The sequence below is a fragment of the Malurus melanocephalus genome, unplaced genomic scaffold (assembly GCF_030028575.1).
Source record: "Malurus melanocephalus ecotype Western Australia unplaced genomic scaffold, MMel_1.1 scaffold_113, whole genome shotgun sequence".
In the NCBI taxonomy this organism is placed as follows: Eukaryota; Metazoa; Chordata; class Aves; order Passeriformes; family Maluridae; genus Malurus; species Malurus melanocephalus.
Genome location: NW_026623345.1, coordinates 643,065 through 655,660, shown reverse-complemented (window position 1 = coordinate 655,660; position 12,596 = coordinate 643,065). Strand labels below are relative to the sequence as shown.

At 48.9% G+C, this 12,596-nt stretch overlaps 1 protein-coding gene across 8 annotated transcripts in view; it reads left to right on the top strand.

Annotated features, from left to right (window-relative positions):
- Window positions 1-12,596, top strand: part of RUSC2 (RUN and SH3 domain containing 2) — a 57,475-nt gene that overhangs the window by 9,680 nt on the left and 35,199 nt on the right. For 6 of the 8 annotated variants that reach the window (XM_057369588.1, XM_057369587.1, XM_057369593.1 and 3 more), the window contains one exon: window positions 11,944-12,049. The exons of 1 other annotated variant lie outside the window; for it this stretch is intronic. The gene's annotated coding sequence lies outside the window, so the exon portion shown is untranslated. Of the gene's footprint in view, window positions 1-9,638; window positions 10,188-11,943; window positions 12,050-12,596 lie in introns of those variants that run through there. One more of the 8 variants, XM_057369589.1, reaches the window with a different exon arrangement.

Here is a 12,596-nt window from a genome sequence, read left to right as displayed (position 1 = left end):
TAAAAATAACACCGAGCCCTGCCCAAGTGCTGGCGTCATTTCAGCCAAAGTGTTGGGAATCTTCCATAGAGAGCAGCCTTGGACCCGTGCTGGGGGGCAGCAGGAGGGGGCCCAGCACAGCTTCCCCTGTTTTCCTCCTCCTGCTGTCCTGCTGGCCACAGAGGACCCTCAGCTTCAGTAGATGTGCTGGTCACCAGGAAGATGTGAGACTTGCACTTCTAATTAGGTTATTTRCCACTGGGCTTTCCCTGTGTGTTCTGAGTATTATCGCTGGGTCTAATGAGAGGTACAGGAAATTTAATCTAGCTTTAATCTAGCCTGCTGCCAGGTTCCTGCTGGTGGCCAGAGCTCACTGCCTCGTTAGACAGTCTTGGCCTGTAAAATGGCATGTGGAGATATTCTGCTTCTGGGTTAGGTTTATGCTGAGGACTGGTAGCTGGTGGTTAGTTTAACAGTGGAAAGGATACTAAATCTGTGTGATGCATTATGGCCATGGCTCTGGACATTCTTACATGCCATATAAACACAAACATTATCCCAAATTCTGCCCTTTTTTATGGTGTAGTTGATGCCTATRACCRRGAGYTGGACCACACAGCAGAGATCTGTGGGGAGCCACRCTCCTTGAGCTGTGCAGTGAGTGCAGGATGACCATCCCACTGTGAAGCTRGAGCTTGGTTTGTTTTCCTCAGGCYGGGTTTTWCTTGTTATTGGTCAGGTTCTGTGCTGGTTCTGCAATTCAGCTGCCCCCATGCTGCTGGAAAGCAGGAGACCTCCCTGGGAGGCAGCAGACCTTTCTGAGTCCCTGTGCTCAGTGTGTGAAGCCCAGAGCTCACAAAAATGGTCAAAGAAACCCAGTCAGGCGAAAGCTAATCCCTCTTGCAGAGTGAGGGTTTGGCTCTGCTCTGGCCTGGCTTCATRTGGGATGTAGAAGTCCCTGTGGGAGTAGAGCACCCATTGCTTAATTACACAGCTTAATAAATGAAGCCTCATCCACAAGAGGAGGGAAGGAGATGAGATGCCCTCTGGGTATAAACACAGGGGCAAAGCTGGGGCTCACCTGTCTGCTCTGAGCTGACAGCAGCGGCATCATGGACATGGACATGTCTCTTTCCGATGCTGGAATTCAGGATGACAGCATTAATCCCTCTTTACAGCTCTGTGGCCCCCATGTTTGCATCCCCAGATACATCAGTTCCAGTTTCTGGCTTTGTAGAGGAGGGGGTAGATGCTTATGGCTGGACTCGATCTTAGAGTTATTTTCTAATCCAAGTGATTCTGTGATTCTGTAGTCTTTGAGACTTTCAGAAGGGCTGCGTTTATTTTAAGCTGAAAGAGAAGGTTGCTGTGAGAGCAGCAGGCATGCAAAAATTGCTAAAAGGGTCATAAGTGCTGTTGGACACTCTATGCTTCACCTCCTCTGATATGGGATTACTGCTTCTGGCAGATGTTGCCAGGGATGGAGAGCAGGTCCTGTTGGAACATCATGACCAAGCATTTTCTCTGGCTGTTGCACTGAGTGAGGGCAGAGCAGATGCTTGGCTTCTGGCTTGGATTGTTTTCCAGTGCTCCATCCTTCTCCCCCTCTCACCTTTTAGCTGGTCTTTTCCACGCTGTGTGTGCGGAGGCACAGGCTGGGTGTGTGCACAGGATGGAACGCTTTCTTAAGCRTCTGTTGAAGGGACAGGCTTCAGAATTGTCTAGAGATGGAAGTACGTCATGGAGATGAAATGCGTGTTTCTGTTTCTCCAGGAACATGCTCTGGGCAATCAGTCCTTCATCAGGGGCTTCCTGCTCCTCAGTTATTGTGTTCCTTCCTGCACGTCTCCCATGTCCAGCCAACAAAGAGCTCTCTGAGTCACCATGGTGGCTGCTTATTATGAGGCCTCAGCCAAGGCTCTGTGTATCATCATATATTCCAGAGCTCCTGAGGRCTCTTTCAGGGCCCTTTGCACCCTGGCATGCTCTTATTCCTCTGGCTGGAATGTTTCTGGAGTGTGTGAGACACGTCTTGTTTGCTGTCCTCAGGCAGCTCTGTGCTGGATGTTTCTCAATAGTTTTCTAATGGTTCTGCTATCTAGAACAGCCTTCTAGAGTGTTCTCTGATAGTCTGTGCGGTGCCAGAGGCACACACCAGGGATTCCAGGAGTTCCTGAAGTGCCKAGATGTCTCCATGGGGAACTTGTAGAGCAGTCTGCCCCAGCCCTGTCATCTGCCTCACAGGAGGCTGAGCTGTGTTTCAGTCTGCCCAACACAATCCGAGCTTGGCACGTTTTTCAGCCAGCTCCTGTGACCTGCTTTGCCTCCATGGCCTGCTTCACCACTGCTGCCTGGGCTTTGCTTCTGCCAGCTTTTATTTTCTATTTTAAAGACCAGGGCAGGATTTCCTCCCGCACACAGATCCCCTTTATCCCTATAGCGTTTCCTTCACTGGGGATTTGTCTCCAACCTGAGCAAAACTGTTGCTGACAGCCAAAAATTTCCTATTTCTGGTTCTGTGTGCCCAAGTGCATATGGGACGGCTGCCTGTTGGTTGAACGTGACTTTTGGAGGGGGTAGAGCTTGCACAACTTGCGCAGCAGCTGGGAGCTGCGAGTTAAGACTCTTTGTGTTAATTAATTGTACACCGATAAGCACCTACAGCCACAAGGGTGCTTAATCATGGGCTGACCTGACATGGAGACCTTGAATACAGCTGACTGATAATCCATGACAGCTCGCTCTGTTAGGTGGGAAGACATTCRTAATAACCAGAGAGAAATTTAGGAGGGTTCTCAGCTGTGACCAAGGATCATCTCAAGGATCATCTCAACAACATTGAATTGTTGAGGAAAAGGTCTCTTCACTGTGGTGGATGAAAGGAGGATGGGTCCACTTGTGGAAAGCTCGCATGAAGCACATTCTGCTTAGGGAAAAAAYGCATCTGGAGTATGTTTTTAACAGCCAGGTGGATTAGCAGCCAGATCAGCTGGCACAGGATGCTTTTCCACTCTCAGCTGCACCTGTGCATTTGCTGTGTGTTTCCAGGAGTGTGTTTGTGTTTCTCCAGGTATTCTGCCTCACAGAATAAATTGCTCTCAGCTTTTAATCCYGCATTAGAGGCTTTCTGCTTCTCTGAGTCAAAGAGAAGTCACACGACAAAAAAGCCTCCAAAAGCCATGTAACAGTCACGTCTCCCTGACCAGGCCCACTGCAGCTGGGCTGTGCCATTCCTTGGGTTTCTTCATCTAATCTCTGGAAGCTGCATCCTTCATTTTAGCAATCCAGACAGTTCCTTCTATGCATATCTCCTGATGCCGTGGGTTGACCAAGACTGTGAGGTRGGCATTTGTTTGGCAGCAAAGCTGGAAAAATGCATTCTTTCCAATTTTTAACAGCAAAGGCCTGTGAAGATTAACAGGAGTCCATGCTTCTAAATAAATAAAGCAAAGAGCTTCTGAGATATACAAGACCATGGCAAATTTTGAGAAAACCAGTCTTACCTCCTGACCGTTACACTTTTTTTTGTGTAATAGTGAGTGGCTAGTTTTGTCTGTTGTACCTGATGTCTAACCTCAGCTTCCCTRTCTGCTCCTCGGGGATCCTCTTCTTGTTGTTGAGGATGTGAAGAACAGCTTGTCCACTTGCTCTTGGCAGCAGCCTTTTATACATTTCGGAGCTGCTTTAATGTACCCCCTGGTTTCCCCCAGAGAACTAACCCACTTGCTTTGCAGTTTACTCCTTTCTGTTCTTTTTTCCTTGTTTTCTTTGAGCTCTCAGCAGTTTGTTCATTTAGGATGTGGCCATGAGCCGTGTGCCAGAGTGGGCGGAGAGGAAGGATGATTCCAAATCTTAAATATGACATGCCTATTCCTACAGCCCTACCTACTGTTTGCCTCCTTCAAGGCAGAATGCCACCATTGCTCAAGCTCAGCCTATGATCTGCAGTAAGCACAGATCCCTTCTGAATGAGCAGGTCATGCATGGTGATTAAGGGTGGGGATGTACAGTCCRTGCTGTGTGAGGTGTTACAGTAATGACTATAATTAATGTCARTTTGCTGTTTGTGTGCAGACCTTATCCCTTCAGCTAACAGTACTGTAGAGAGCACAGGGGAGGAGTAAAAGACAGCTGCTGCACCTGAGAGCCAGCAGGATAATGTAGAGGGTCTTGAGAAGTGTTCAGTGGTCCTGTTCCCTCTGCCCTTTGCAGTTTTTCAGGTGCCTGCTGGGATGTGGCAGTGTCTTGTGTAGCTGKAGCCCTAAGGCTGCCAAAGCTGTGCTGTTGCATTGTTGTTGGTGGGTGGGGATTGAGTGAATCTTCAAGTCTCTTTTAATCACAGAGTGCTTTGCAGCTGCCAAGATATTGCTCTATTTGCCACTTAAACACAGCCAGCTGGGGCAGGTAACACTGCTGAGCAGCACTGCCTGTCCAGTTTGGGGGGTACATGGAGAAACCTAGAGGGAAAATCAGTGTAAACAACCATAACTGTTAYCATGTGTCTCTCATAAATCCAACAGTGGTTATGTACTCCTGGGCCTCATTGCAAAGCAGAGTGGGAATGTTTGAGAGCAGGGAGGTCTGCTGGGAACTCGCTGTTCTTTGTGGCCAGTTCACAGACTCTCTGACTTTTGCTGTTGCTTGGAACAGAGATGGTAGGGAAGGGCTTTGGCATGTGCAGAGTGATGTTAATGCGGGTTTTCTATGTGAATCATGGGATCACAGAATGGTTTAGGTTAGAAGGGGCCTTATAAAGATCATTTAGTTCCAACCTCCCTGCCCTGGGCAGGGAAATCCAGAACAGTTTTCATACTTAACTGTTGCCTTGGAAAACTGAAATGTTTATGACTCAGTCCTTGAGCAAGAAGGCGGGAGGTTTTTTTCCATTCTTGGATGTGGCCCCTTGTGCATCCAACAGTGATGTTTTTCTTCTCCTCTGCTTGCCCTTTCCCTGCTTCATCCCTTCCTTTGCAGTCCCTGTGAGCTGAGCCTTGTGTGCAGTGCAGTCACCCTCACTTTGAGTCAGCCTGGCTGTGCCCCTGGAGTGGGAAGGGAATGTCACTTCGGTGCACATCATGGGAGCCAGGAGCAGGCACTGTCCTCGAGCAGTGCGTGCTGTGTACACAGTGAACCGTCTCAGGGCTGCARATTCAGCTCAGCCCTGCAGCTTTTCAGCTGCCTAGTTGGAAGTACATAATTTTTATTTGAGGTCAGAATGGAGCAGTGCTGTGGCTGCCAAGTTCACCAGCTCCAGTGTATTATGGTATGTGGCAACTTAAGGCTTTCCTCATGGCAGTGGGGAACTATTATGTTATTGTGAAACTACTTATTTAAGTAAATGGTGCTTTAGGGGCAGCATTGATCCTGTTTTGAAAACTAATTTTAATAGGAGTGAAACCAGTAATATCCACTGCTACCATGGCTGCTTGGGGTGATTGTTTGCCAGATTAAAAGGCTCTTTCTTTTTTTTTTTTTTTTTTAACAATACCCTTTCTGCTTTTTTTTGCCAAGTTTTGACTAGAGTTTTTGACTAGAGTTTCTATTCCCAGTCATTGTAGCATCAATATCTGAGGGTGTGCTTGAGGAAACAGCTTTGCTCTTAGAGCTGAGCTCCTATTTTAAAACACCYTAAAATCTCAGGCTGGGTCAGTTATGTTCAGGCTTTGCTTTAATTCAAGATTTTCTGTGCAGCTGTATGAGCCTGGTTTATCAGACTGAAGCTGAGCCTTCAGATGTGATTCATGAGCTGCTCTGCTGTTTATRTTCTAATTTCCCTCTGCCTACAAATGTTCAGTTATTTCTTGGTGCTCTTGCTTGGGCAGTACTAAGTATTAGGAGTAGAAGACAGGCAGTAAGAGTTGGGTTGTAGGACACTTTCTCCCTTTTCCACAGAATCTTGAGTGATTCACATCTCCCTGTTACCCCAGTCTCCTTTGGGGTACAAACAAACTGGAATCCTGGGCTGGAAGGGACTGGAGACAGACAGCTGGTTGTGGGCAGGGTTTGGTTTTCCCATAAATGCCTCAGTAGTGTGGAGGTATGTGGAACTGAGCCCAGCCCCGTGGGGAGCTGTGCCAGCACCAACCCTATCTGGTAGTTGTGACTTTTTATGGAGCTTGTGAGGGCCTCTGTTCCTGGGCAGTGAGGCATCAGTTGCCAGCACTGGGAGGGATTTGACCTCAACACTGGAGGTTGGGAATTTGGATGGTGATTGKGATGGAGGAACCACCTTGTCCTGTGTGATTTTTCTAGCAGCAGTTGCAGGTGGYCAGCAAAGAGGGGAAACAAGACACACAGGTATCCTGTCCTGGTTTTTTCCTGAGCCRATTTGCTAGTGTTTTATTTGTTTAGTAAACTGAAATGAATCTCAAGTGCCTGCCCTTGAATCCTTGTGTATTTCTTCCATCTGTAGTACCCTTTGAGAAGTAAGAGGCAGTAAGCAGASTAGAGAAAGATAACAGGAATGTTGAAAGAGGAACTGCTGCCCTAAAGGGAAGTTGTTAATGAAGCTCAGCCTCAAAATGGAAGCTATTCAATATATGAAATAATGCTCTGTGCACTGAAAAGTAAAACTTCACTAAAGATATTTCCTGAAGACACAAAGCTAAGGAAGCATCATCAGAGGCTGTTCAGTGTAATTCAGCAGGCAGAGCTGGGATTATTCCTTAAGGAACATTCAAAATTGCATTCTCGTGTGTTTGAGCAAAGGGTTCAGCTCCATCTGGGAGATCACAGGGGGAATGTGAGAGTGATGGGGAGAAAACTCAGGGTCTCAAACTGGTACACAGGGTAACAGTGAGCGTCTAATGTGATGTAACCATGAAAAAGATAAATGCCATCCAATATGACACATTGGACAAAGCATTTCTAGCAGAGATGGGGAAATTTTAGCATATAAAGGCATGGGGAGACCTTTCTTGGAAGACTGTGTACAATTCTAGTCACTCTCTGAAAGCTGTGTGCAAACTGGGTCGGGTCCAGTTTGCAGGGAAGGAATACGGGTGTGATCAAAGAAATGGAAAGCTTACCTAATGTGAAGTGATTAGAGAATTCAGATGATATAACTTTAAACACAGACTGGATAAATGCTGACGTTAAAGCTCATTTTTGGAACATGAGTGAATAGGGGTGAGCTGTGCATGGATAAAGATAAGCTGGAAATTCAGAGAATGTTCTTAAACATCAGAGGAAGGAACTTTGGGAATTAATTCTATTGGAAGACAGCAAGCAACAAGAAATGTCCAATTTTTTTAAAAAACAGCAACAACTTTCTCCTTTGAAGCTATTTTCTCGTTTGGAGGAGTGTTTTTTAACCTTGGGTTGCTAGCCCTGAAGAAATCAGTACTGCTGTTGTGGGCAGGGTTCACGGGGACACAGGGTCATCATGGTGGGCTGGTGAATCCTAATGTTGAGAATGTGTCTTTGACTGGCAAAACCCCACAGACTGCTGTGCCTCTGTCCTYAGATCCCCTTGGAAAGCAGGCTCAGTAGGGATCAGCTGTGATCCCCCAGGGAAATGTGGGGGCTGAGGGCAGGCATTTCCACTCTGCTGACATGTGTTTTTATCAGTCTGCTGGGATTTTTGACCCCTTGTTCAGAAGCTGCTGTATCTGTTCCCAGCGAATAGAAAAGATGTCGAGCGCATGTCAGTAACGATCAGCCCGTATTGATCTCTGTGTGTCAGAGAGATGTTGTTTGACCTTGAAGCACAGGACTTGAAGGAATGGGGAATTAATTTGGGTTTTGTTTATGAGAATTTTTGTGGAGTTTCATCATCTGCTTTCCTGTTCATTTCTGTGTTCTGGTTCTCCTTTGCTCCAGTTGAACAGATCCATGCTCTTAATTCAACTCTGACCAAAATTCCTCTCTCTGGCATTTCCCAACCAGCCTGAATGGAGTTGGTGCTGGGTGGGGTTGCCATGGGATTTAGATTTCTGCCACAAGCAATGGGTAAGCAGGTGGGAAGGCACTGAGCTGMTTTCACCTTGCTCCTGAGTGGTCCAGCACATGGGAAGGAGTGAAGATGTTGAAGATGTCCCTGTGGCCATGCTACGGGTGGGACCAGAATCTGTATCCTAGGCATGCTGCTGCTGTTGCACCTGCAGGTAGCAATTCACAGGCTTTCTGCTGTGATGGAGAGCTTGCTGTTGCTTGTACCATTTTCTGTTTGCTTGAGAGCCGTGGACACGCTGAAGGTAATGAGGGCTTGGTCAGAATGCCCAGCTTTTAGCAGGAGGTGGCAGACAGGTCCCTTTGCTGGGGTACAGCTGTGCGCTGGAGGCAGCACCCGGTGCTGCCTGGTAGTTTCAGGGGTGGTCAGGTTGTGCCCCACACCTGATGGTGAGGGATAATTAAAGATCTGTTCTAGCACAGTACTTGATGCCAGAGTTACAGCCCTGAAAGCTGACTGGAATCTGGGGCTGAGCTGTTTCCAGTTCACACATCACTGGAGCAGCTTTGCAGCAAAAAGGTGGGAGGCTGGGTCAGCTGGTGGGTGATTTGGCTGCACAACTGCGGCAAAAGTGGAATGGTTTCTTCTTGTATGTGGGCGTGTGCTGACCTTAGCAGCCAATTCCTGCGTGGTGTGTGAAGAAAGAAGCCCAAGCCCAAGACAGAAATGTGTTGGGCTTTTAAACACCCMGTAAATCCATTTGTTACTGCAAATGTAGTTGTTGTGAGCAAGAGCTCCAGGTACAGGTAGAGCTCATGTCCAGTGTGAGAGCAGCACCTGTGGCTCCCCCAAAGCTTTGCTGCAGCCAGGGCTGGGAGCAGGATGTGCCTTCTGACTGGAATTCATGGGTGCGTTCAGTTCTCACAGCCCTGCAGCAGGGGGTGAGGAGGTGAGATGGCACAAATCCTTCCTGACGCCTGGAATGCTTGTGSACAGTGAGACTGGCATTCCTGATAGGGAATTTTCTCCTGCCAAGCTGCTGRCACCACTGAGTGCTGCAGTCTGTGGGAAGCACCTATCCCTAYCTGCCCAGGTGAAGAGAGATGGGAACCCCTGTTACTGTAGGGGCAGGCATGTCTTGATAGTTCCATCTCCCTCCCCTTCCTTYTCCAAGGAGTGCCATCACCAGCCTGCAGTGTCCCTGCTCCCTCCTTGTATGACACTGAGGAGTCAGTCATACTCTCCTTCTTGCACTKACTCATCTCTGTGATCAAAGAGAAGTCATCTCCTAGAAGACAGTCTGCAAGGAAGAGCTTTGTTCTTCCTCATTAGCGCCTGAGATCTCCTGCTGCCTGCAAAGCTTTGGGACAGGCCATCAGTTCCTAGCATGTTGCTGAGAGAGGCAGATCAGGGAGGGAGATGTGACAAATGGGTGTGTGCTGCAGAGGGTCGAGGCCATGTGAGATCTGGGGCGCCTGCAGGATGTATTTTGGGGAGGAGGATACAGATTTTTATGATGGGAACAGACGTGTGAATAGGAGTGTTTGTCAGGGAGCCCCATGCCTGCTGCATTGCTCTCTCTGATTTTTAATAAAACATCCCCTGKCTCCGTCTGCTCTGGTGTGTGAGTCTGCTGCACAGGGCAGGCATTGCTGTCCGTGAATTGGTTAATGCCAGTGTCCTGTGGCAGGGACAGGGATGAAGGCAAGCACTCAGCCTGCCAGCATTTGTACCTCCTGGCGTCAGCATTGGCAATGCTTGTGGAGGGCTGGGGAGGGCACCGAAATAGTTTCCATTCTCCTCTCTGCTGTGGGAACGAGTCTCCTGGGTAACAAATGCTCCTTGTTCTGCACAGAGCTCCACAGCTGAAACTCTCCGTCCCTTTCCTCGCTGTTGCTCCCTGACTGTCCCAGCTGAAGGGGCYGGAGATGTCTGCTGGAGCCTGCCTTAATTAACGCTGACAGTACAATGGCCATRGCCATACGGGGGTCCGGGGACGCACGCTAATGGGAGCACAGTAAATAGTCTCATTTACTGCAGCTTGGTTGGAGCAGAACCTGCCAGCACTGGCTTTCTGCTTGCTGGAATGGCCAGGCATGGAGCKTGGTCTCTGACTCCTGCATCCTCCTGGGGGCTTGTCCCTGCCTCTTGAGCRGGACGAGCTGGTGGTGAGGGTCCCCAGCATCCCAGGAAAGGCGGGCAGTGGGCTGGGGAACACTAAGTGCCACTGGTATGACAGATGCATCGRCTTCTAAGGAAGGACCTGTGAAGCCTGACCTCTGGGACTGCTTGAGGGATCGTTCCCCCTGTTTTGCAGGTGAGTAGCAGAGCTGCATCTGTGATGCTGGCTCCAGTGCATTGCGAACAGTCTGCACAGCTCACAGCCCAAGACCYTTTCTCTTTTCTCTGTGGAATGATCTCTTTGTGCTGGGGCACAAAGCCCCTGTGTAAATGTCACTTGAAGCGATATTTTAAAAGTTTGTAGTTTCCTTGGATCTGAGATAATTGGCAGCCACTTGCAGTAATAAGTTTTAACACTTTTGTTGCATGGTTTTTTTGTGCTGACATCTCCAGCAGCAGAAGCTTCTGTGATGTGTTGTATTGTCTGGGTTATTGTATTTGTGTTACTTGTTTGCTGCTTTGGGTACATCRTGGCATGAAGTAAGAGGTACTCAGCCATGTGGCAGTTCTTAATTTCTTTCTATTTTCTGGCTGTGTGACAGTTTTTCCTTTTCTCTGGCTTGCTCTGACCGGCTCACTTCCCACGGAGACTCAGAGAGAGTCTGGTAGAGTTTAAGAGATGGGGTTTGGTCTGGGCTCACAGGTTTTGCTTTTTCCAGTGTGGATTCTCCAATTTCTGAGCTGTGCGTGGCTCTGCTCAGGGCTCCAGGCACAGGGATGGATGAGAAAGGACAGTAATGTGCATGGTCCCTCCAGGATGGACGCTGCTCCGGGGTGAGGAACACCTCCCCTGGCACAGCACAGCCCGGAGCACAGCTGAATTTCTGGGTGTGTGGTTATGCCCCAGGTGGTAGAAAAGGAAAAGTAGCCACATTTGTCTCTTGCACAGCTACTTGTGCCCTGTCAGGAACTTCACTGCTCGGCCTATGGACCAAGTTCCATCACTCTTTTTCTCCAGCTGCCTCTGGTGAAARGGGATATGGAAAAATTCTTTCAAATAGCAAAAGAGCTTGAGTTTTGCAGGTGATGACCCCCTGTTTCAGGTAGGAAGATCTGCTGTGGGTTGCTTTGCCAAGATGCTGGGATTTAGCTCAGTCATGGGCAGCTCTTTAATCACAGACTGGAGCTAGTACCTAGTGGGATCTTGGTTTGAGGATCCCTSTGAGAGCAGGATTGCAGACATCCTGCCCCTGCCAGGTGAGTTCGGTGCTGTGGGAAGTGCTGGTGGCTGCCTCTTGCTCTGGAGGTGGCTGCATTTCAGGGGTGCTGTGTAGATACTGTTGATGAAGCTGTTTAGGACAAAGGACTACAGAAATTTAAAGAAGCTTCGGGAAGCTTCTTGCAGTCTTCCCATCCTCCTCCTCCTCCTCCTCCTGTGCATTGCTTTGCTGACTGCCATTTTATCTCCAAGGGTTCTAGCTGCCATTATCAACAGTAGGAACATAACACTCCGGTCCCTTTTGCTTTCCTTTGCAAAGACAGGATAAGAGATCAGACAGCCTGCAAGCAYACAGCATCCGAAATCCAAGCTCAGCACACACTGAGATGCTGCAGCTCTATTTTATGGCACAGGCTTCGATCTTTTTGTTTCTCCTCATGSCGCCTTCCTGATTTCCCAATTCCTGTAAGAATCAATCCTCCATCATCCCCTCCTTTTCTGCTCCCTCCCATCCTGCCTGTCTGAGGTTCCACAGGGACTGATTGCGAGCTGGAGCGGCAGTGCTGTGGGCATGCTTGCTCCTTCACACGCAGCAACGTCACAGCAGCAGCAGCAGAGGCAGGAGCATCGGAGATGTGATTGCGCAGACCCTCTGCATTGCCAGGGATGCAGCTGTGAAGGAAAAATAAAAAAAAATCAGAAAAAAAAAAAATTGACTCTGTGTTTCCCACAGCATCCTGGTGAGACAGCACRGAGCCTTCTGGAATCTGAGCGCTCAGGAGTGCCGGAACGGAGTGTGATCGCTGACAGGAGACGGGCAGTGAAGGATCTGTGGAAAGGTGAGATGGAGAATTATCGGGTGGGTGTCAGTCGTGCTGTTGGTTTTCAGGCCGCTCGTTCCCCTGCACGGTGGCTGGTTTTGTTTTTGTGGAGGATGCCAGCTAGCSAGTGAAGCTTAAGGATTTTAGGATGGCTTTGTCTCTTCAGAGGCTGCATTGCTGTGGAGCCGGCGCTGGCTGTCATGGATGTGAGCGAGCGAGGGGCTGGGGCTGCTGCGCAGAATGTGTGTTTGTCCATTGTGGCTGTGAAATAGCCCTTGTGGTGTCCGGGGCTGGCTGTGCAGAGGCGAGCGGTGCTTTGCCCGGCGGTGCCTCCGCACAGCTCTCTCTCTATTGTGCCTGCCATGACAGCCGAGCCCACACGGATTGTTGTGGTCCCGCCAGCTACCACGCTCTCCGTGCATCCCTGGCGGTGATGCTGCTGTGCAGCTCCAAAGCTGTTTTGACAGACAGCGCTTCCATGAAAAGCCAGAGACAAAGGGCTCAGACAGAGGGAAGGTTGCTGTCACCGTGGCTTTTGGCTTTTTTTTTTTTGCTTTTTTTTTTT